General features: G+C 39.0%; 1 protein-coding gene across 6 annotated transcripts in view; it reads left to right on the top strand.

Moving 5' to 3' along the window:
• Positions 1-2,191: 2,191 nt before the first annotated feature.
• R3HCC1L (R3H domain and coiled-coil containing 1 like) overlaps positions 2,192-23,169 on the top strand; it is a 104,497-nt gene continuing 83,519 nt past the window's right edge. For 4 of the 6 annotated variants that reach the window (XM_033186604.1, XM_033186596.1, XM_033186559.1 and 1 more), the window contains exon 1: positions 2,192-2,276. The gene's annotated coding sequence lies outside the window, so the exon portion shown is untranslated. Of the gene's footprint in view, positions 2,277-2,401; positions 3,128-23,169 lie in introns of those variants that run through there. The other 2 variants (XM_033186569.1, XM_033186577.1) reach the window with 2 other exon arrangements.

The following is a 23,169-nucleotide window of genomic DNA, read 5'->3' as shown; positions in this document are numbered from 1 at the left end:
AAATCTAAGGTGTCCATGGGAGGGGGTAGGAGGAGATTAGCTCCTGACAGGCTTTGTTTGACAGGGTAAGGAACATAAACTAATTCCCAATCTGGGCTGGGGCAGGTGGGAGAGAAGGGGAAAGGGACCAATTATAATACTTTTCTTCCATAATTCTTATTACAGCTGGTAACTGTGGGTTTTTTGTTGGTTTTGATTTTTGGTATGGAATCATTTGATTAATATCTGTCTCTTCAAAGAGAATGTAAACTCCACAAGGCCAGGTAATATTCTGTTCACTGTTGTTTTCTCAGTACCCAGCACTGGTACACAGTAAGCAACAAAACATATTTTGTTGAATAATTGAATAACCAGGGAACTTTATTTTATATTTAATTTTCTTTTTTTTGAGACAGTATTACTCAGGGTGGAGGGCAGTGGCACAATCATGGCCCATCATAACTTTGAATTCTTGGGTTCAAGCAATCTCCCCACCTCAGCCTTCCAAGCCTTCCAGGCTTGTGCCACCATGCCTGGCTAATTAAAAAAAAAATTTTTTTTTGGTAGAGATGAGATCTCCTTATGGTGTCTAGGCTGGTCTTGACCTCCTGGGTTCAAGCAATGCTCCCACCTCAGTCTCCCAAATTGCTGGGATTACAGGCATGAGCCACCACAGTGGGCCTCCTCAGGAACTTTTAAAATAATGCCCATGTCCACCTACCCTACAATAAGATTTGCTATAAATCTTCCTTCACTGAACCTCCCAACCACAATACTGGATTCTGATTGCCTGGTGAGTTTTTCCTGCCCACTGCACAGATAAAACCAATTCACTGAGACCATGGCAGAGCAGTAAAGAATTTAATTGATGAAGAGTTATCACTTAAATCAATCTCCTTGAAGGTTCAGAGGTTAGGGTTTTTATGGACATTTTGGTGGGCAGGGGGCTAGAGAATGGGTGCTGCTGATGGGTTGGGGATGAAATCATAAGGGTGTGGAAAACAGTCCTCATGCTCTGAGTCCCCTCTGGGTGGGGCCACAGGAGCAGCTGAGTCATGAGTTGAGAGTCCTGAAGAAGGAACAGATTCAAGGTGTACTTGGGAGATAGAATCTACAACATTTGGTGACTATTTGAATATAGGAGGAAGAGGAAGTGAGAAAGGAGGAATCGGGTTAAAAAGTGAATATTAATGAGTAGGGAGGAGGGGTAGTAGTTCACTTTTCTTTCCTTTTTTTTTTTTTTTTTTTTGGAGACAGAGTCTCCCTGTGTCACCCACCCAGGGGGCTGGAGTACATGCAGTGGCGCAATCTTGGCTTACTGCAACCTCCACCTCCCAGGTTCAAGCGATTCTCCTTCAAGCAATTCTCCCGCCTTGGCCTCCTGGGTAGCTGGGATTATAGGTGCCCACCACCACACACAGCTAATTTTTGTACTTTTAGTAGAGACATGTTGGTCAGGCTGGTCTCGAACTCCTGACTGCAGGTGATCCACCTGCCTCGGCCTCCCAAAGTGCTGGGATTACAGGCGGGAGTCACTGTTCCTGGCCCCAGTAGTTCACTTTTCAAAGACATTTGAGATACCTGTGGGCATGGATGAGGAAAGGTCTGCCTAGGAAGTTGAGAATACAAACAATGAGCTCAGGTGAGACGGGGCTGGAGTGTCCCTTCTCCCACCCCAATTTTAAGAACTCTGGAAAACACCAGTGTTTTAGAGGTAAGTTAGAACAATAATTCTTGGAGGAAACCGAGTAGAATGAATTGAGAGAAGGAAAACCTGGATAGTGTCATAGAAAATAAGTGATAATGCCCAATAGCGTCAAATGACTAAAGCTTGAGTTAGATGAGTCCGAAAATACCTCCAATCAGTTTGGCAACAAGGACACTTATGACAGCGAGACATTTTCCATGGGAGCGGAAGCTGCAGTGTGGAGTGAACAAGATGAGCAAGGAGAGTCAGAGTGTAGATTATCTTTTTCAAGAAACTTGGCTGTTAACGGAATAAGTGAGATGGTATGACTGAGTAGGATGTGAGGAGATTTGAGCACGTATATAGCTGAGAGGAATGAGGGAGGGTTGAAGGGGCAGGAGCGTATACGCCCTCCCGCACTCGCCATTTTTCCAGCTTCTCCTCACGTGACCTGAACTCAGTGGGCGCAGCCGGGCTCGCGGAAACTACAACCCCCAGAAGGCCCCGCGGCGTTGGGGGCGGAGCCGAGGCCTGGCGCGCGCCCCAGCGGCGCGAGCGGAAGAGATAGAGCTTCGCGGAGACGGCGGAAGCGGAGAGGGACAGCGCGCGGGTAACAACCAGCCCCAGATCCCCTCCCTCTGTACCCCAAGCTAGGACTTTTAATCTCTACTTTTCCCTTCACAGCCCGGGACAAGACTTCCATTCCTTCGTTTGTTGCTGGTATTTTTTTTCCTCATGTGACGCGAGGGGCCGCCCCCCGCCTGGGGCGGAGGTTACTGGGAAGCTCCCGCCTTCCGACCCCTGCGGGCCCGCGGTTGAGAAGCGACCCTCCTGGGGCTCTTTTGCCTTCACCGGGGCTCGTGCTCGCTTTGGGCGCTCGCCCCAAATGCTCCTGGCGGAGAGGACGTGCTTTTTGTGGATTTCAGCAGGCATTGAGCGGGGTCCCTGGCGACCCCCTCGGGGCGGCGGGGGCTTGGGCCGCCGAGGCTGCCCCTGAGACGACCCTGGGGCTGCTGGCGGTTTCCGGGCTTCGCTTCGAGCCTCGCATTTGAGTCTTCTCCGCTGCCCGGGAGCCCCGGGCTACGGGCTGGGCGTGAGCAATCTATAAAGGAGCAGGTACTTCCTGCTTTTTCTTGGCAGGCCTTCGAAAAATCACAAGTCCGGTCTTTAAAGTTTGTCCGTGCAGCCGCCTCTCGGTTGTTTACGGGAAGGAGCACAGGATTTGGAGTCTTATGTCCTGGGAGAAGTCTCAGTCCGGCTACTTGGCTGGACCTGTGATCTATTGTACAGCAGTCTGTTTACGCCAGCCTCAGTTTCCTTGTTTGAAAAGTGGGCATAATGTTTTTTCTCCTGCTGCCTTCCAGGGTTGTGGGCTTCAGCAGAAGTGATATTCCTTCAAAAGCTTTGAACTCTAAAGCATGTTTCGGGTATAACCTTGCCATCCCCCAGTCTCCAGTCCAGGTCAGTTGAGTTTTAAAACCAGGTTCATGTCTATACGAAGATCAAATTAGTTAATAAATAGGGGGAAAGTGTCTTTGGAAACGAATCTGAACCATGCAAATGTTTTTATGCCAGGTTCCTCTTGAAGAGGTGACCTTAGGGCGTTACCACCTGTGGAGTCAGTTTAAAACTTCATCTGGATTTTAAGGCCCACCAGAATTTAAACTCTTCTTCCTCAGCACACACAACTGTCTCTTGCTGTTATAACCTCCCTTCAGTATCACACAGGTGCAAGCATAAAGCAGTAAACGTTCCTCAGATAGGGTGATGCTACAACTAATGCCTGTCCCCAGCAGCTCTTGTGCCTTGTATCACAGTTGAAATTCAGAATATAAATAGACAAATATTCCATCTGTTTCTTTTTTTTTTTTGACATTAAGCTTTGAGACTAAGCAAGTTGCTTATTGTCTTATTTTTCCCCTTGTATAGAATGGTAATTCTGCAATCAATTTTTTTTTTGGTAGAATCAGGATTTCACTATGTTGTCCAGGCTAGTCTAATTCCTGGGCTCAAATGATCCTCCCACCTCGGCCTCCGAAAGTGTGGGTATTACAGGTGTTTGCCACTGTGCCCACTGTGCCCGACCTCTACAATTAAGTTTTAAAGGGGTATGAGAGTGTAGTTAGGTACTTTTAGCCTGTGTTTATTCAGAGTTTATTGATTGAAGAATACTTGAAAATGGTCCAAAAAACAAGAGAGGATGACAGTAAGTTGCATTAGCTTAGTGTGCAAACTCGAGCAAATTTGAGTTCAAATCCTAGTGCTGTGTCTTACTACAGGTTGGAGTATCCTTATCTGAAACGCTTGGGACCAGAGTGTTTCAAATTTCGGATTTTGAAATATTTGCGTATACATAGATCTCTTTGGGATGGGACCCCAATCTAAACATGAAATTCATTTAGGTTTTATATATACCTTATATACGTAGCCTGAAGGTAATTTTATATAGTATTTTTAATAATTTAATTTGTGTCCAGATGCTGTGCCTCATGCCTTGTAATCCTAGCACTTTGGGAGGCTGAGGCAGGCAGATTGCCTGAGCTCAGGAGTTCAAGACCAGCCTGGGCAACAAAGCGAAACCCCACCTCTATTAAAAATACAAAAAATTAACCAGGTGTAGTGGTGCACGCCTGTAGTCCCAGCTACTCTGGAGGCTGCGGCACGAGAATCACTTAAGTCCTGGAGGTGGAGGTTGCAGTGAGCTGAGATTGCGCCGTTGCACTCCAGCCTGGCCGTTAGAGTGAGACCCTGCTGGGCATGACACTAAGTTTGGATTGCATTTTGACTTAAGACCTGTCACATGAGGTCATGTGTGGAATTTTCCACTGGTGGTGTCAAAAAGTTTTTGGGGCTGAGCGCAGTGGCTCACGCCTGTAATCCTGGCACTTTGGGAGGCCGAGGCGGGCAGATCACGAGGTCAAAAGATGGAGACTATCCTGGCAAACATGGTGAAACCCTGTCTCTACTAAACTACAAAAAACTTAGCCGGGCGTGGTGGCGTGTGCCTGTAGTCCCAGCTCCTCAGGAGGCTAAGGTATGGGAATCGCTTGAACCTGGGAGGCAGAGGTTGCAGTGAGCCGAGATCGCGCCACTGCGCTCCGGCTTTGGGACAGGGCAAGACTCCCGTCTCAAAAAAAAAAAAAAAAAAAAAGTTTTTAAGCATTTTGGATTTCGGATTTTCCGATTAGCGATTCTCAACCTGTAGTTTTTGATTTTGGGCCAATTAGTTGACTTATCTGAGCCTGTTTCCTAATCTCTAAAATGGAGGTAAATAACATTATGTCACAAGGTGTCTACAAAGATGAGATGTGACCATAAATGGCTTAGTAGTGCTGGGTACAAATAAAGTTCTCATTTTGTTGCTATTGTTGATGATTATGATAATAGTGATGATAATTTTAGGTATTTTCCTGAAATTCCATTTATCTGTAAAATGAGGATAGTCATCCTTAATTCACAAACTTTACAAAATACTCTGAATAGAAGTTCTCAGATTGCAGTTTGTTTTTTAGCAATTGCATTTTATATAAAAATTATATTAGATGTTTTCAATTTTAGAGGTTCCTAAAATGCTGTTGTGCAAGGTTATTGAGCTTTGCTGTGTTTCTGTTTTTCGAGAGATTCCAAATGTTGATTTGTACCTAGTTTGTTGAAATTAAGCTGGTGCTTCATTTACAACCTGTGGTAAGAATGCACTTCTGTATATTGTAGCTTGTGGCAGAACAATTATCTATCTTTATGACTCAGATATTGACTAGGATGGACGTTTATGGAACAGTTTTTTCTTCCTGCCTTATTTTTATTTTTTTTAAGCCAGACTATTTGACTTTAAAATTTAAGCCTGTTGGGTAGGGTTTGGGAGACTTGGTGACCTTCATTTTTTCAAGATGGCATTTCTTAGTGACTGATGCTAATGATGGCATTGGTATGTGTGTATCTGCAGGGAGTGAGAGTTGAGAAAAACCAAAGAGGAAAGCCTTAGAGAGAAAAATGGTTTGTTGGTCAAGGCAAAGTCTTGGAGTTCAGAGTTGAAGTATGTATTTTTTACTTACTTCAAGTGCCATATTGACTACCAGATATCTGCCGATTCAGATGCTTAGGAAATGTTTCCTTTACTCTCTTTTTTTGATGTGGTATGCCTGTGCTATGTTTTGCCAGCTTCTTTCTACCTTTAGTTATGAATCAGCAAGATAACTATTTTTTCACACCAGACTTGTATACAAAGCTATGACAACAGGAAGTCACTTCCATTAAAATCTACTTTGTATGCTATGTGTTATTTTTTCCTTTATGTTTTAATCTTAAACACTTTTAGCTGGGGCGTAATAGCTCGTTCCTGTAATTCCAGCACTTTGAGATCCTTTGAGGTAGGCTCATTTGAGGCCGGGAGTTCGAGACCAGCCTGGGCAACAAAGTGAGACTTCATCTCTGTAAAAAATTAACAACAACAACAAAAATCAGTTCAACACTTTTGTTCCTTGACTGTTTTTTACTTAAAAGGAATTTTTGGAAAGTATACTAATTCTCAGCTATAGTGTGTGACTATGCATAGTGGATGCTCAGTAATGAGTGTGCTGACTAGTTCTGAATAGGAACATTTTGTTGATTGTCCTAGGTCACTGAGGTGCACTCTGGAGAGGCCATGTAGCATTGTGGCAGTAACCTATGCTTTGGAGTCAAGACAGACCAAGGTCTGAATCCAGGCTCACTAGATGTAACTTTGCTTCATATGATCATTCTGAATTGAGTTTCTCATCATCTGTAAGACAGATTAGACTAACCCTGCATGGTTGAAAAGATTAAAGATTATTTGAATGAGGCACATATTAGTCAGGTTTAGTATAATATTAGAGATTGGAGTGGTGTTGTTATTACTATTTTTAATTTGTATTATTTTTTCTGAAAGGTATGGATTTTGTTGATACATCTATATTCATTCCCCTAATGCTTCAGTGATCAGTATGTTTCTTAGCCAAGGTTAAGGTTGTTGACTGTTGACCATGAAACCTAGAAACACACAGCAAAGCTAATTGGCCAGCATGGAGTTTGAGTCTGTGACCTTGTCCTCATTAGCTCCATAGCTAACTATTCACAAATAATCTCACCAGAATGAAAGAAAAGACTGGTATATTTTTTATTTGGCCCTCATGCAACTCATTAGACATAAGTAAATGAACTAGTGCCAGAAGCAAAAGTATAGATTTTTCATTAGCTTATATAAATATATGATTAGCCCTCACACTGTGTATAAAACTTGTGACCTGTAGGATGATCTTTGACAACTCCACTAACCTAAGTTTATAATTTAGACATTTCTTTTAGTTGTTGAATTGTATTTGTTGTAGACTTCTCACCTACAGGAGAAGTGAGAAGAAATGGAACTAGGCTATTCATGTCTTGAAGGAGTACCCTCCTTCTGTTGTGCTACCCACAAGGAAATGTGCTCTTAGCTAGTGCAGAAAACACTTAGAGTTATCCAGTAATGAGCCCAGCAGGATGGATGAAGCTTGGGGAACTCCTAAGAGCTTATTGAATTACAGAGAAATTCCAGTTGTCAAAGCATTAGATAGAGGAAAAGTTATAGGGTGTTACTCAGCAGTAGTAAGCCTGAATTTGGAGAGAATTTTCTTTTCTCTTAATAAAACATGGACCAATTGCTTTGAGTTTTGGTGTCCATTTTTCACTGTCTCATGCTAGCCTTCTGTATAGTTTTTCATTCTTCAAATTCACCCTTCAGTTTTATTAGTATTTGTTGTCCTTTTTTTTTTTTTTTTTTAATGCCAAATGTGGCTGGGTTGGGACTAGGGATAAAAACAGAAGAAGAGGAGCACTGTTGGAAAATAGATTCTAGTGTCTAGTATCGTGAGGTGGTTTCCAAATAACATAGGTCAAACTGAACATGATGATACGGATTTCTGGGATAGGCAGATGGTTGACAGTTCATGACCATTTAACCTGTGCAGAGTGAATAATGTGGGCAAAAGGTGTATAGCACTCCTTAATATCATATTTGTCTCTTAGAAAATAATCTGAATGTGTGTAGTGTTACTATTGGCTTGCAGTTGTGCTGTTTCAAGTTCTTTGCCATGGAATGCCAGAAGAGTATTAAAGAAAGAAGGGAAGCACTTGGATTTACATCCTGACTTCTCAAATTTTATGCCAGTAGTCCTGTTTCTGTTTTCTTATCTTTAAAATAGGGTTAATAAAACCAGCTCTGCTTGTTTATAAATATTAAAAGGAAAATTAAACAGCAAGAATGTATTGAAAATGAGGTGGATAACGGAGAGAGTCAGAAAGGCAGAATCCAAGAGAGGCGTTCAAAGACAGCTACACACATAGTCATAGAGACACATGCAATAGGCAGAGAGAGAGGAAGGTTAGTCAGAGACAGAGAAGTCAGAAAGACGGAGCGGGACAGTCACCTAGGCAGAGTTAGAAAGCAGGGTAATCTGAGATGTAAAGAGAAGGGCAGAGTTAGAAATTCAGACAGACAGATACAGGGAGGGAGACAGAAAGAGTGAATGTCATGACCAAGATGGAGAGCTTATTGAGTGTTTGTTATTTGAGAAGAACATGTAAATATAGTTGGCTAGGAAAGGGAAAATAAGCAGATATTAATAGTAAGTCAAGTAACATACTTATGAAATTTTTATTACACTAGCATTTTTCCTTAAATACTAAATTTATTTTGCATATTCAGCATGCAAATATCAAGCCAATTTATGTATTACCTGTTAACTGCTTAAATGACCTCTCAAGTGTAGTTTAAACACATTTTTTAAAAAATTAAGATTAATATTATTTTTTCCCTCAAAAAATCTAATACATAACTTACTATAGAAAACATAGCAAATACGGTAAATTTAAAAGGACAACAGAAAACACTCATAATCTCACAATCTAAACATAACATACAATGAGGCCCACATTTTTCATTTTTTTTTTTCCAGTCTTCCTTTTCCTAGGCATTTACTAAAGCCCATCTACTTTCCTAAAGGACCCAAATGCTGTTTTTAAGTCCAAAATGATGCTATAACTATTTGTGGCAGAGTTAACACTTTATGATCCTATTTTGGCACTTAGGTACTTTTATAAACTATTTGTGTACCCATTTTTTTCTCTCCCTAGATTTGTAAACTTTTAACTACAGACTATATGTTATTCATCTTTGTGTCTTAGGAATCTAGCAAAGTATCTTACATATCATAGGTATTCAGGGTATATTTGAGATAAATTGTTAAGCCTCCTAAGTAGAAACTGTCTTATTTAAACAGGTCTGCCAAATTGCACATTGGATTGGACCTTCCTTAAAGTTGAGAAAAACTTGATTTTAGGGGTGGTGTGTGTGTGTGTGTGTGTGTAATATAAAGCTACCAAACTGGGAAAGGGCACTTTTTTTCTCGTTACCTTTTGTTTTGTTTGTAACAAGCCATTCCAAAACATAATGGTATAAAACAACCATTTTATTGTGCTGTGGATCTGTTGGAATTCAGACAGGACAGTTTCTGCATAGATGGTTTGCTTAAGCCTTAGCTGGGAAGATTCAAAAGCTGGTGGTGACTTTATGACTTTAGAGCCTGGAGGCTTCTTCACTCACATGCCTGGTGATTGATGTTGGTTGTCCCTCAGAACACCTACCTACCCAGATAGGCTAATTTGAGCTTCTTTGCAGCATGGTGGCTGTTTTCTACACGTGAGCATCTAGAGAGAACCAGGTAGAGACTGCATTACTTTTTGTGACCAAGCCGTAGAAGTTCTGTGGTATCACAAGCTTGCCAGATTCAAGGAGTGAGTGACAATTACATGGGATCCGCTTCTCACAGGAGTGTCAGAGTCATACTGTGAGAAAAACATTTTGGGGGTGGGAGGTAGCAAGTTAAAAAATGAGTTAATAAAACATTGTCACTTTTTAAATGTCAGTGAATAAATGTTCTATTGAAAGGAAGGGTTTTTCCCTACTGCTAATGGTGTTTAGTTAAAAAATTTGTACTAGTAAAAATTTCTAAACCTAAAGCTATTTTAAATTATTTTCTTGGCTTTTAAGCTCTGAACAAGATCTTATTATTTCTTTTTAACTGAATTTGCAAGTTGGTCAGTTTTTATACTTGGGTCTTGCCTCACCTCCATTTAATAAAACAAGTCTTGTTTTGTAGATGATATACATGTTCACTGCAGACAATTGAGAAAATCAGGAAAGAAACAAAATCAACTCATGATCTCACCTCTGAGATGTAATCAGTTTCAGGTTCATAATTTCTTTCTTTTCTTTTTTTCCCTTTTTTCTTTTTTTATACCTGTAATCCCAACACTTTGGGAGGCTGAGGCAAGTGGATCATTTAAGGCCAGGAGTTCAAGACCAGCCTGGCCAACATGGGGAAATCGTGTCTCTACTAAAAATACAAAAATTAGCTGGGCATGGTGGCATGTGCCTGTAGTACCAGCTACTCGAGTAGCTGAAGCACGAGAATCATATGAACCCAGGAGGTGGAGGTTGCAGTGAGTGGAGATTGCGTTGCCGCCCTCCAGCCTGGGTGACAGAGTGAGACTCTGTCTCAAAAAAAAAAAAAAAAAAAAAAAAAGGTAGACCGGGTGTGGTGGCTCACGCCTATAATCTCAACACTTTGGGAGGCTGAGGCCGGCAGATTACTTGAGGTCAGGAGTTCAAGACTAGCCTGGCCAACATGGCAAAACCCCGTCTCCACTAAAAATACAAAAATTAGCCGGGTGTGGCAACATGTGCCTGTAGTCTCAGCTACTCAGGAGGCTGAGGCAGGAGAATCGTTTGAATCTGGGAGGCAGAGATTGTAGTGAGTTGAGGTTATGCCACTACACTCCGGCCTGGGCCACAGAGTAACACTCTGTCTCCAAAAAACAAACACAAAAACAGAAGAAGAAAAAATACTAATGTGTTTAATTACGAAGTATTTTGCCTAGACCCTGGTTGGAATATTTTGTGACATATGGAACATTTACCATATTAACCTTTACTAAATCTGAAAATTTCTGATTTCTGAATCTTGTCTGGTTCCACAAGTTTTGGATTAGGGATTTTGAACTGCAATTAAAAACCTAGTGTTAGGAAAAGATGAGTTTATTAACTTGTTTTGGTAGTTCTGAACTTTTTTATCCCATGAATCTTCCCAGAACTTTTGTGCTTTCATTTCACATTTTCATTTCAGGAGAAGATCCAGAAGGAAAATAAATAGTCTTGATTTGTTTATATGATCAGTAGTTCTCTCTTACCATCCCACATAACTATTTCAAACTTGTGACCATCTCTCAATACGTTCAGAATTTCTACTGACTTTTGTGCCTCTTGATCCTTCATGTGAGAAGCAGTGATTTAAATTAAGTACCAGAGTTGACAAGCCCCTGGAGCCATGTAGTTCTTGGTTTTTGCCTCTGGTATTGTCACTGTGACATTGCTGTTCTTTCCCTTTTTGCCATATTATTTCTTTTTTGTACTGTGTTTCTTGTTTGCTTCCTTGGGTATCCTGAAACTTTTCATTGCTTCTAACACTTTGGTGAGGGACAGTGCTTCAAAAACTCGGATAAGATCTTGGCTGCCAGTTTATTAACTTGCAGTTTGCCCCCCTCAGTGGAGAGAAAACATTAAAATGAAGGTTGAGGAGTGTATCTTTGACTTCATAACATCATGTAGTTTTAACTTTTTGAGTTATTAGTACTGTCATAAATTCAGTATATGACCATACATTATAAAATATTCCAACCAGGGTCTAGGGCAGTACTTTGTAATTAAACACATTAATAGTTCACATGTATTCATTATAGAGGATTTGGAAAATACAACCATATTTTCACCACCTGGAAGTAACTGTTACCATTGGGGTTTATTACCCCATTCTATTTTCTGTGTGTCTATTACCATAGTACACACACATACTTAAACTGGAATCTCTTGTTGTTATATATAAACTTTGTATCCTGCTTTAAAAAATATATAATTGGTTGGGACAGTGGCTCAGTAATCCCAGCATTTTGTGGGGGGGCCAAAACGAGAAGATTGCTTGAACTCAGGAGTTTGAGACCAGCCGGGGTGACATAGTGAGACCCATCTCTACAAAAACAAAAATGTGGAATGTAGTACAAATTATATTACTGGGCAGTATTATTTATTTATTTCTGAGATGGAGTCTTGCTCTGTCGCCCAGAGCTGGAGTGCAGTGGTGTGATCTCGGCTTACTGCAACCTCTGCCTCCCGGGTTCAAGCAATTCTTCTGCCTCAGCCTCTTGAGTAGCTGGGATTACAGGGGTGCACCACCACGCCTGGCTAATTTTTGTATTTTTAGTAGAGGTGGGGTTTCACCATGTTGGCCAGGCTGGTCTCAAATTCCTGACCTCGTGATCTGCCTGCCTTGGCCTCCCAAATTGCTGGGATTATGGGTGTTAGCCACCGTGCCCAGCCGGGGCAGTAATCTTTAGATTTGTCTTCGTTTTGAATGGGAACCTAGGAGACTGGGATTCAAATTCTGGCTTTGTCCTTGCCAAACTGAAAACTAGGGCAAGTTATAGGATACCTCTGGGCTTCCATGTGTCAGCTGTCAGATTTCCAAAGTATTTGACACCACAGTCTTATGAAAGTTAACCCTCTGCTTAGAACATTATTCATACACAAAAGAAGTCCTAGTCTGGTCTGTCTTTGAGATTCTTCCAGTTCTACTACTGAATGATCTCTAGGTTGAGGAGTGCAAAATACAGCAGTATTTATGTCAGGTTATTTAGGCCTAATGGAACAGAAGGATCTTGAAGGAAATGAAAGAGTAACAGATTGACTGGAGGGGACAGAAGAAAACTCTGGAGGGAATGATGTGAAGTTGGGAGCAAGAATGAGTACAGTATGTGAACTGAGTGAGACGAACAAGTGATCTTAACAGTATTCCACAAATAGAATGATTTTTACTGATGAGTAGTGAGGAGATATGATTTGTTAAGTTTGTATGTGTATGGGGTAATGAAGGAGAATCAAGGGACAATATTGAAGGCTAGGCTGAAAAACTTAAATTTGATCCAATAGGTGGCAGGACTTCTGTTCAGAGTCATGTAATGAAAACCGTTTGACTAAGGCTGCCTTGGCAACTTTGTATGTTTGATAAACTTAAGTAGAGGGAGTTACTGAAGAGTACAGTATTTCAATTGTACTGTGGAATAATGTGGAAATAGAAATAATTTAAAAATAGAAAACATGATACCTCTTGTTTGTAAGATACGGGGTTAGAACTGGGAGTCAGAATACCACAGAATTTGAGCCTGACATATCAAGCATACTGTGTCATTGATAGTGGCATTGGGAAAGGATCTCGGATAGGTCTTGGAGAAAGATAACAAGTTCAATTTCTAATATATTCAGTTTTAGGCATTAGGTTATTTAAGTGGTAGTTTTAAAAGTCTGGTGCTTTAAAAATTTATTCACCTAGATGAATGCTGCCCCTTTTAAAGTAATGTTTTTGGGGACATGCATTTATTCTAGCAAATAAATGTTCTCTGGAATTTGTCTTTTGAAACTGCTTTTAGAACCTGTAGAGCCACATAAGAAAACCATTCTCACTGGGCACAGTGGCTCACGCCTGTAATCCCAGCACTTTGGGAGCCTGAGGCAGGCGGATCACGAGGTCAGGAGATCGAGACCATCCTGACCAACATGGTGAAACCCTGTCTGTACTAAATATACAAAAATTAGCTGGGTGTGGTGGCGCGCACCTGTAATCCCAGCTACTCGAGAGGCTGAGGCAGGAGAATCACTTGAACCCTGGAGGCGGAGGTTGCAGTGAGCTGAGATTGTGTCACTGCACTTCAGCCTGGGCAACAGTGTGAGACTCCGTCTCAAAAAAAAAAAAAAAAGAAAGCCATTCTCATGACTTGATGGTCATATCCATTGTGCTCAAAAGAATATGATCTTACTTGGTCATCTATTTACCATACATATTCCTAAGTAATAATTGGCAGTTTCTAAAAATTAATCTGCGGAAACATCAAATTTATTACTATGGAGGATATTTTAATGACTTGTGATTGTTGGGGGCACTAAAAGTCTTAAGCTGTGATAGCATCTTATTTTGGTTATAGCTTTGTTGGCAAATAATTTGCATACTGTACAGTTTACCCATTTTTTTGGTGGAGGGGACGTATGATAAATTTATATAATTTGTAAAGATCTAATAAGAGTAAATAGGGATATCCATCACCTTACACAGTTGTGTTTTGTTTTGTTAAAAACGTTTGAAATATGTAATAGATGATTGTAAACTTTAGTCATCCTACTGATCTGTCAAACACTAGGTTGTATTTCTTCTATCAAATTATATGTTTGTACCCATTAATCAACCTCTTTTTATCTTCCCCATCCACACTCCTTGGCTTCTGGTACCCACTAGTCTACATTCTGTCTTCAAGACATGTGCTTTTCAGATCCCATGTATAAGTGAGAACACATGATATTTGTCTTTCTGAACTTGGCTTGTTTTACTTAACATAATGACCTCTAGTTCCATTTATGTTGCTGCAAATGACAGGATATCATTCTTTAAAACATTTTTTGTTTTATTTTAAAATTATTTTTATCAGGGCAACCTTCTGAGCCAGAATAGGTTCAGAGAGACTCCCAATTTCATTCTTCTTCATGGCTGAATAATATTCTACCGTGTATATGTACCATTTTTTCTTCCTACGTTTATCCATTGAGGGACACTTAGGTTGATTTCATATTTTGGATATTGTGAATAGTGCTGCAAAAAAATAACATGGAAGTCCAGATGTCTCTTTAATATATCAATTTCCTTTCTTTTGAATATATATCAGGTAGTGGAATTGCTGGATCGTATGATGATTCTATTTTTCATTTTTTGAGGAACCTCCATACTGTTCCCCATAGTGGCTGTATTAATTTACATTCCTTCCAACAGTGTAGGAGAGTTCCCCTTTCTCCATATCCTCACCAACATCTGTTACGCCCTGCCTTTTTTATAAAAGCCATTTTAACTGGTGTGAGATTACATCTCATTGTGGTTTTGATTTGTATTTCTCTGATGAATAGTGATGTTGGACATTTTTTTCATGTACCTGTTGGCCATTTGAATGTCGTCTTTTGAAACATCTATTCAGATCTTTTGCCTGTTTTTAAATCAATCTGATTTATTTGTTCTTTTGCTGTTGAGTTGTTTGAACTCCTCATATATTCTCGTTATTAATCCTTTGCCAGATGGATAGTTTGCAAATATTTTCTCCATTCTATGGGTTATCTCTTTACTTTGATTGTGTCCTTTGCTGTGCAGAAACTTTTTAGCTTGATTTAGTTCCATTTGTCTATTTTGTCTGGGTTGCATGTGTTTTTGAGGTCTTACACAAAAAATCTTCGCCTAGATCAATGTCCTGGAGCAACTCATCAATGTTTTCTTCTAACAGTTTGATGGTTTCAGGCCTTACATTTAAGTCTTTAATCCATTTTGATTTGATTTTTGTATACAGTGAAACATAAGTCCTAGTTTCATTATTCTCAATATAGTTATCCAGTTTTTCCAGCACCATTTGTTGAAGAGACTGTGTTCTTTCCCCATTTTATGTTCTTGGTGCCTTTGTCAAAAATAAATTGGCTTTAAATGTATGGATTTATATTTGGATTCTCTATTTTGTCCCATTGGTCTGTGTGTCTGTTTTAATTCTGATACCATATTGATGTGGTTACCAGAGTTTTGTAGTATAATTTGAAGTCAGATAGTGTGATACCTCCAGTTTTCTTCTTTTTGCTCAGGATTGCTTTGGCTATTCAGGTTCTTTTGTGATTCTGTATAATTTTTGTGTTTGTTCTTCTGTTTCTATGAAGAATATCGTTGGTATTTTGATAGAGATTGCATTGAATCTGTACATTCTTTGGGTAGTATTGTCATTTTAACTGTGTTACTACCTCTAATTCGTGAGCATGGAATATCTTTCCATTTTTGGTATCGACTTCAGTTTCTTTCATCAGTGTTTTATAATGTTTCTTGTATAGATCTTTCACTTCTTTGGTAAAACTGATTCTTTGTAGCTATCGTAAATGGGATTGCTTCCTTGAATTCTTTTTCAGATTGTTTGCTATTGGCATATATAAATCTACTGATTTTTGTATGTTGATTTTTGTGTCCTACAACTGTACTGAATTTATCAGTTCTAAGAATTTTTTGGTGGAATTTTTAGGTTTTTCTATATATAAATCATTTTGTCTGCAAAAAGGGACAATTTGACTTCCTTTCCAATTTTTTTGTTTCTTTCTCTTGCCTTATTGCTCTGGCCAAAACTTCCAGTATTATGTTGAATAAAAGTTGTAAATGTGGGCATCCTTGTCTTGTTCCAGATTTTAGAGGAAAGGCTTTCAATGTGTGATATTAGCTATGGATTTGTCATATATAGCCTTTATTATTTTGTATATTCCTTCTATACCCAATGTGCTGAGGGTTTTTATCATAAAGGGATATTAGATTTTATTGAATGCTTATTCAGCATCTATTAAAGTGATCATAGGGTTTTTCGTTCTTGGTTCTGTTAATGTGTCATGTTTATTGATTTGCACATGTTGAACTGTCTTTGCCTCCCTGGGATGAATCCCACTTGATCACGGGGAATTATCTTTTTAGTACTGTGCCATTGAATTTGGTCTTCTAGTATTTTTGCGTCTATGTTCATTAGTGATACTGGCCCACAGTTTTCTTTTTTTGTTGTGTCCTTGACTGGTTTTGGAATCAGGGTAATGCTGGCCTTGTAGAATGAGTTGGGAAGTATTCCCTCTCCTTCAGTTTTTTGGAAGATTATGAGCAGAATTGGTATTCTTTGAATGTCTGGTAGAATTCACCAGTGAATCCATCAGGTCCTGGGCTTTTCTTTAATGGGAGACTTTTTATTACAGCTTCAATCTGGCTATTCCTTATTGGTTTGTTTGAGTTTTTCTATTTCTTCATGGTTCACTCTTGATAGGTTGTATTTGTCCAGGAATCTGTCCATTTCTTCCAGGTTTTCCAATTTGTTGGCATATAGATGTTAAAATAGTCTCTAATGATTCTTTATGTTTATGGTCTCACTTGTTTTGTCTCCTTTTTCATTTCTGATTTTATTTGTGTCTTCACTTTTTTCTTAGTTTAGCTGAAGTTTTGTCGATTTTGTTTCTCTTTTCCAAAAAACAACTTTTTATTTTGTTGATTTTCTGTAGTCTAAATTCTATTTCTTTCTGCTCTGATCTTTATTATTTCTTTCCTTTTACTAATTTTGGGTTAGGTTTGTTCTTTTCTAGTTCCTTGAGGCACGTTATTAGATTATTTGGAGTCTTTCTACTTTTTTGATGTAGGCATTTGTTGCTATAACTTCCCTCTTACTGCTGCTTTTGCTTTATTCTATAGATTGTAGTGTGTTATATTTCCATTTTTGTTGTTTCAAGAAATTTTTAAATTTCCTTCTAATTTCTTCATTGATCATTCAGGTGGTACTTGATATCCATGTGTTTGTGTTTCCTGAACTTCCTCTTGTTACTGATTTTTAGTTTTGTTCCATTGTAGTCAGAAAAGATAACTTCACATGCTTTCTGCTTTTTTGAATTTGTTCAGACTTGTTTTGTGACCTAAGATATAGTCTGTTCTGCAGAATGTTCCATATCCGGATAGAAAAGCGTGTGTATTCTGTGCACTTGGATGTTCTAGAAATGTCAGGCTGATTTGTTCTAGTGTATAGTTTAACTCTGATGTTTCTTTGTTGATTTTTTTGTCTGGATGATCTGTCCTTTTCTGAGAGTGGAGTGTTGAAGTCCCCTACTGTTACTCTATTGCAGTCTGTCTCTCCCTTAAGATCTATTAACATTTGCATTTTATACTTGGCAGCGTTGGTCTTTTTTCTCCTTTAATTGTGTATCTTCAAATAGCCTCTCAAGTTCACTGATTCTTTCCTTTGTGTGATCTTTCTGCTGTTGAGAGCCTCTAATGACTTTTTCAGTTCACAAATGTATTTCTGAGTTCCAAGATTTGATTTCTTGTACTATTTCAATCTCTTTGTTAAATTTCTTCAATCAATTTCTGAATTGCTTTTCTATGTTATCTTGGTGATCGCCAAATTCCCTTAAAATGGCTATTTTAAATTCTTGGTTAGAGGGTTCCCAAATTGCTGTCTTGCTAGGGTCAGTTACTGGTTCCTTGCTTTGCTGTTCGAAGAGGCCTTGGTTCCCTGTTTGCTATTGTTTCTTGTGGATGTACATCTGTATCTTTGCATTGAAGGATAGTTCTTTGTTCCAGTCTTTTCTTTCTGCCTTGTTTTCTGTTTGCAAGCTCCCATGTTTGGATCTACTTGTTTTGGTTTTTATTATGTGTTTGCTTAGTGATTCTTTATACCTCTTGATTTTCTTTTTCTTTTCTTTTCTTTTTTTTTCCTGCTAGATTGCTGCCTCTTTTTCGGCACCAGCTGGCACCTTAAGCCCAGGTTTGCCTCGGTTCTAGTAACCAGTCAGTATGCTGCCCCTCCTGCATAGGGGCGTCCCACAGGAGATATTCCAGTAGTGTGGGAAGACTGGCTATGGGTTCATGCCCAGGTGACTTGTGGAATGAACTTCCTACAGTGTGGTGCTGCTGAACAGCTGTTTTGATTTGGAGTCACAGAGCAGAGTTTCTAGGGCTGGGAATAGTAGTCCCCCCTCCCCTCTTTGTCTCTGGCTGTCCTCAGGGATACTTCTTCCTTTACATACTCCCAACACTTCCTGTAATTTGAGGCAGGGACAGGTCTCCTGCCAGAGATCCTAAGATGGTGGAAAGCTGGTTGTCCACCTGATTCTCTTTTTCCAGTATAGTGATTGTGAGTCGGGGGGGAAGTTTTCTGCATTCTTGGTGTTGAGCATGTTGGGGAAAAGGGCATCAAGGTTATGGAAGTTCGGTTTTTGTTTCCTGCTTAGGTTTTCTCACTTCTCCATGGCCCTGAGACTGTCTCCTCCTCATTTTTGAATTCTGGGACATTGCTGGTGATAATCTCAGCACTTTGTTTTTGGTTTTCTGTGGGGCAGTTGAATGAAGCCAGCTTGCTTCTATGCTGCCATTTTGGAACTGGAAGAATATGTGATAGTACTTTGGAAGAAGGTCTAGTGTGTGCTGGTTAAAAGGATGGGTTCTGGGGACCTAGGTTTGAATGATCTCTTTAGTACATTGTGTCTTGAGCAACTTATTTAATTTGTCTAGGCCTCATTTCCTCATTTGTAGAATGGAGATGGTGATAAAACTTTACTTTGTAGGATTGTTGTGAGGATTGGCTCTGAGAACAATGACTGGCAAATACTAAGAGCTCAGTAAATATTAGCTATTTATTACCACCACCACAACTCCTATTATTGTTTCTACCACCACTTTGTCTGTTTATCTATTTTGTTTTAAAAATTAGTTATATTCCCATATAATTATGTCGCATACTAGTGGAATGATAGGCAGCTGAATATAAAATTGGAGCTCAATAGATGAGACGTAGAGATGTTTTTTTAAGAATGTTTGTCCTGAACCTTAGAGAAGAGCAGAAAAGACTAAGGATGAAGAATTAGGGAATACCCATAGTAAGGGTGCAGGAGGCAGAAAAGGAGCCAGTAAAAGAGTAGAGAGAGATTGTTTAGAGAAAGAAGGAAAATAAGGCATATATATTAGTGTAGAGGTTATATGAATTGGAATTAGATTTAGTTGCAACCAAGTACCAGAGACTTAAATGTGATAGAAGTTCATGTCTGTTGAGTTAGAAATTCCAGAAGTAGTCAGTTTAGGACTCATGTGGTTTGCCATGGTGTCACATTTCCCCACTGTGCTCGGATTCTGTTATTTTCCAAAGACACTTTAGGGTCTAAGAGAGCTACTAACTTCAGCTATTTCACGTACATTGCAGTCATCAGAAGGAGAAAGAGAAGAACACATCTCACTTCCTTTAAGGATACTTCCTGGAAGTTATATATTACAGGTTGAGTGTCCCTTATCCAATATGCTTAGATCCAGAGAATGGTTTCACATTGTTTTCACATTTTGGAATGTTTGATTACTCTGTGGATATCATGCAGACCTTTTCGATACTTTCAGAGAATAAGCAAAAAAAAAAAAAAAAAAAAAAAGAAAGAAAGAGCATAGTGAGTAATAGTAATGCAGTACATCTTGGCCCCATGTGAGGCATTGTGGGGAGCCTACAGTTGGTGTATCTGGCGTATACACGTGTCGTTTTATTACCCATTGTGGGCATGCTTGTGTAGAGGAATCCGGGTGTGTGCAGATATATATTGCAGCTGATGGGGGCTGGGAGGGTCTTTCTTTCCTTGGGGACACTGAATAAACTATGTGTTGGGTGCCTGCATTGTGACTGCAACCTGTCACATGAGATCAGGAGTGGAATTTTTCACTTGTGGCATCATTTTGACACTTAGAACATTTTAGATTTTGTAGCATTATAGATTTTTGGATTAGGGAGTTCCATGTATACTACTTTTGCTCATATTCCATTGGTCAAACTTAGTCACATGGCCACACCTTGCTGCTGGAGAGACTGGGAAATGTAGACTTTATTTTGAATGGTCAGTGCCTGGCCATTCAAATAAAGTGCAGGAACAGTGAGACTAATCCCAGTGTAGCTAGATGAAGAATACAGGTAGATAACAGTTAATTGTCTTTAGGACAGTTTAATTCATTATTGGTTATTCTTGATAGAGTTTTTATAATTACTGAACTATAAGTACAAATTCATTCTTGTCAAATTGCATCAACAGTATGTTGTTTTTAGGGTGTAATCTCTTCATGAATCCTTGCTTAATTAGGATTATCAGTTTCTCATAAAAAAATTGTATGTATACATATGTATGTGTTTATGTGCATGTGTGTGTACACATCCCCCCATTTAACATTAGTGTTGGCCAAAATTATTTCATATGACAACAGTGTGAAGTAAAATTGATGGTAAATAAGCTGCTGATAACCCTCTTCTATTGTTTTAAGCCTGTAATTTTACCCAGTATTCTATTTGGTAAATACTCTCCAATTTGGTTGTTTTTTTGGCCAATGTTTTTAATCTGTCTCTGTCCTTTTATATTACTACTCTGTCTCACTGCTGTTAATTATACTTCCTAAAATAGATAAATGAGCAAATTTAATTAAATGTGTTATTTGCACTGTCTCCTGATCATTAATGAATTTGTAAGTAAGGTCAGACCTATAATCTTTCTAGTATTACAATTCGTGAATCTTCACTGTCTACTCAATTAGTAATTATTTGCTTAAATTTTTTTTTTATTTTTAAAGCTTCTATATTTTGTGTGTTTATGCTCTTTCAGTATTAGAAATATAAAGATCTTCTAGCAAAAAGGAAACTTTTTCTGTAGGATATTCTGTCCCTTTCGGTTGAAAATGTTTTCTTTAGACATGTTTTTGAATGATGAACACTTAAGTTTATATGGTGCTATTTGGGTTTTCAAAAAAAAAAATTAAAAATAATTTAAAATATTTTATCAATAGATGTAGAGTTTAAAATAGACATGTTTTAAAAAGTCCAATAGTGAAAAAAGGTTTTTTGTTTTTGTTTTTTGTTTTTTTTTTTTTTTTGAGACGGAGTCTCGCTCTGTCGCCCAGGCTGGAGTGCAGTGGCCGGATCTCAGCTCACTGCAAGCTCCGCCTCCCGGGTTCCCGCCATTCTCCTGCCTCAGCCTCCCAAGTAGCTGGGACTACAGGCGCCCGCCAACGCGCCCGGCTAGTTTTTTGTATTTTTTAGTAGAGACGGGGTTTCACCGTATTAGCCAGGATGGTCTCGATCTCCTGACCTCGTGATCCGCCCGTCTCGGCCTCCCAAAGTGCTGGGATTACAGGCTTGAGCCACCGCGCCCGGCCGAAAAAAGGTTTTATAACAAAGTATAGTGAGTAGTTTTTGTCTCACCACTTCCCATTCTCTCTAGTCCTCTCCCTAGAGGATACAGGGTAGATAACAGTTAATTTTTTATTAACTTAATAATTTAACAGTTAATAAGCTATTTCTTCTTAAGCTATTTCTTCTGGCATCAACCTATCTGTGTATTTAAAAGTAATGTATGTACGATGCTATCTTTTGATTTACCAGTTTTTTTCATTATATATGGAGTTTCTATTATGGTAGAGAAAGTTTTAGTGTTATTAAATACCATCTCCACTACTGCTTCTCCCTAGCTTCTTAATTTAGTTCTATTAAAATATTTGGTTAAGTCTAATAATGTTATGTTTACATTACTATGCCTGTGCAAATTTTACTTGCTGATAGTGTCTTAAATAGCCTCTCGGTGCAGTTTTCCACAAGGTCAATCACAGTAATCTGTCAGTTAGAATTTTTTTTTTTTTTAATTCTTGGAAATTTCTCTTCTAGAGACTTCCAGTGTCCTACTATTGAAGCCTACTCTCTCGACCTGCTGCATTGCTCTTTTCCTAGTATGATTTCCCCTTGTTGTTATCCTTAGATTTTTCTCTGCTGGGTTTGAGTCTCCGAATATTGTTAGAACTCCTATCTTCTTTAGGCTTCATTTACCTCTTGCTTAGGTGGAGCACATCCTCTAGTAGTTGTGTTGGATTCAAAAGATGATACCATGCCAGACAGCATGAGGATGACAGCCTTCAGCATGCCTACCCTCTCACATAGCTTCAATCTGGATTGGTTGCTTTCTGCTGCTGGTGCACAGTTATCATCCTAGAGTCCCATTCACTAGTATTCCTTCACTTCTCTCTTGTGTTGGATGTCTTGTTTTCTGTATCTTATCTCTTCTTTGCTTTGGCTTGTTTCCTTGTTTGTTGTCAAAGGATGATGAGACCATCACTGTCTAAAATATCTAATCAGGCACAATGTCCCAGAACAAAGCAGATTGCTAGTTTTATATAGTGTTTTGGGGGAGTGTGGTGCTCAGGGATTAGAAAATTTTAAGAGGCAGCAGAAGCAGATTAACATAATCTATAGACAAATGGTTACTTGGGTGAGACCATTGTTGATTGGTTGAGACCATTGTCGATTGGTTGGCATTTGGGTATTTTATTGTAGTGACTTTCTCCCTAACTTTAAATTGGCTGACTTTCAGAAGTAAGGGGCTAAACTAACACTGATTGGCTTGTAAAAGAAAAGTAAGTTGTTTTTACAATGGAATGGGTATAAGTAGTCCTTGGCAACTTTTTACTATAGTTACAAACAATCAGTCTTTCCTAAATTTGTAAGAACTTTAAAATTCTCAATCTTCTATTAACTTTCTAGGAAAGCGTACATGGTACGTAATTTTTTGAGCCTTTCCATGTCTGAAAATATTTTTGGTTTCTGTTTTCACATTTGATTAATATAGTTTGGGTGAGTGTAAAATTCTAGATTGGAAATATTTTTCTTTGGAATTTTGAAGGCATAGTTTCTTTTTTCTCCTCATCCTTTATTGCTTTTGAGAAGTCTTAAGCCAATGTGGACTCTCTTCTTTCGTTTGGATCTTTTCACTGGAAACTTGTTAGATCTCTGCTTTGTCCCCAGTGTTCTGAAGT

This window comes from Trachypithecus francoisi, unplaced genomic scaffold, assembly GCF_009764315.1.
Source record: "Trachypithecus francoisi isolate TF-2019V2 unplaced genomic scaffold, Tfra_2.0 Contig01579, whole genome shotgun sequence".
Classification (NCBI taxonomy): domain Eukaryota; kingdom Metazoa; phylum Chordata; class Mammalia; order Primates; family Cercopithecidae; genus Trachypithecus; species Trachypithecus francoisi.
This window is presented reverse-complemented; position numbering and strand designations above follow the sequence as displayed.